Source organism: Parasteatoda tepidariorum, chromosome X1 (genome assembly GCF_043381705.1).
Source record: "Parasteatoda tepidariorum isolate YZ-2023 chromosome X1, CAS_Ptep_4.0, whole genome shotgun sequence".
NCBI lineage: Eukaryota > Metazoa > Arthropoda > Arachnida > Araneae > Theridiidae > Parasteatoda > Parasteatoda tepidariorum.
The window spans coordinates 40,563,251-40,564,910 of record NC_092214.1 but is presented as its reverse complement, the minus strand read 5'-3'; the positions used below and the strand labels follow the sequence as shown (position 1 = coordinate 40,564,910).

The 1,660-nt window shown below is 31.9% G+C and overlaps 1 long non-coding RNA gene across 1 annotated transcript in view; it reads left to right on the top strand.

The window, feature by feature from the left end:
- The first annotated feature begins 204 nt into the window (after positions 1 to 204).
- LOC107439173 (uncharacterized) overlaps positions 205 to 1,660 on the top strand; it is an 8,318-nt gene continuing 6,862 nt past the window's right edge. Inside the window, exon 1 of the long non-coding RNA XR_001583491.3 lies at positions 205 to 517. This is a non-coding gene — a long non-coding RNA (uncharacterized lncRNA). The remainder of the gene's footprint in view (positions 518 to 1,660) is intronic.

Genomic DNA, 1,660 nt, shown 5'->3' with positions numbered 1-1,660 from the left:
GATGGCCTGTCTTCGGATCATCCTCAGGAATGCTTCCCAGACCGTCGCCAATAGCCCATTGCACAGCTATAGTGCGACTTTAAATACCTACCCATCTTGTCAACTGAACTCAACACAAGAAAACCATCCGCTTAGTACTACTACTACCCCCAACTACTTTAATATGCATATTTTAACGGCCAATCAAATGCGTGAATGAAAGGTCATATGATCATTAACGTTTATTATTTAAAGAATGTTAAAGTGAGTAACAAAACATTTAGAAATGTAAATTTTACGCTGTGGTTGTTCGAACTCCATTTTGCGCCCCAAACTTTTTTCTTGTCATGTATGTTTCTTAGTCTAATTTCAGGATGAATGGGAAAAGGGCCGTAATGACCTCAGACGCCCAGTTCCACTACAACGAACGAACGAACGCTGTGGTTGTTTAGCTGTAGTTCTCTAAGTTTAAACTTTCCCATTTAAAATAATGATTATAAAGTTTAAAAGAAAAATGCGGCTAGCTACTAAACAAAAGGTAAATATATTTTAAACTATATTCTTTTTAAATTGTTTTTTGTAAGTAAAGAATACTTGTAGAATCTAGTATATTGTATGTAAGGAATATTTGCAGAATCTAGTATATTGTATCAAAATAATTTGGGAGCACTTGAGATTTATAATATAAAAAAAGAATGCACGTGGGTGGGGGGGTTACAAACAGAAATGAGAGTTTATTTTAAAACAAACGGGGGTTTTTTATATTATTTTTCTTACTTTTACTAAGCAGATTCCGTCCAGTTATTCGGTAAATTTCTTTCTCTTTTCTTTCTGTTTCTAAAGTTGAAATACTTAAGGTGGTATACAACTCTTATTTTGCTGCTTGAAAACTACTGAATGAAAATGCAAATAAGACATTTGAATAGATGCATTGAATAGACAACTGAAGTTTTTCTCTGATAAATGAAGCAAGCCGTATAAACAGACTACAATATTTTTTTACAGCAAGTCTAACAATTTTGGTTGTACTCTTCAAGTTCTGGTTTTTCAGAGAACTTCTACCTCCCTTAAAAAATAAGAAATAAGTTTTCTTATTGCCCATTCGTTTATTTTTCAGCGCGGAGTTTCGTATTGTACTGGAAATAAAAAATTTATTTTATTGTAATTTTTATTTTTTAACAAAATTAAAGTTTGAATACGAAGTCTTTAATTGTTGAAATCTCTAAAAACAATGTCTCTTTACAATAGGACTTTAAAGCAGTACTTCCTTTTTAATCTCCAATAGTTTTGTACAACAAAATACATTCCTGTAGGGTTCTGACCTTACTATACATTATAAGAAGCTTTTTGATAAGTTAGCTTTAACATTTATTTTTAGACTGTAGGGGAGAGTGGGGTCAATTGTAACAGGGTACGATTGTAACAGAGCAAATATTTCGAGTGTCGGGTTCTAGATTCGGTTCCTACGTGGCGCACAAGGTATATTTAATAAATCTACATGTACACCCCTGCTGGCAACCATTTTTATGTACTTTTGAAAGAGTTATATCACAAAAGATATTTTCACGCTACGTAAGTACTTTTTTTGGTGTTAGAATATTATATTGTAACATAGTAATTTTGTTTAAACAAATAAAAATTATTAACCGAATATGTAAGTGGACACCTTAATTAACATTTT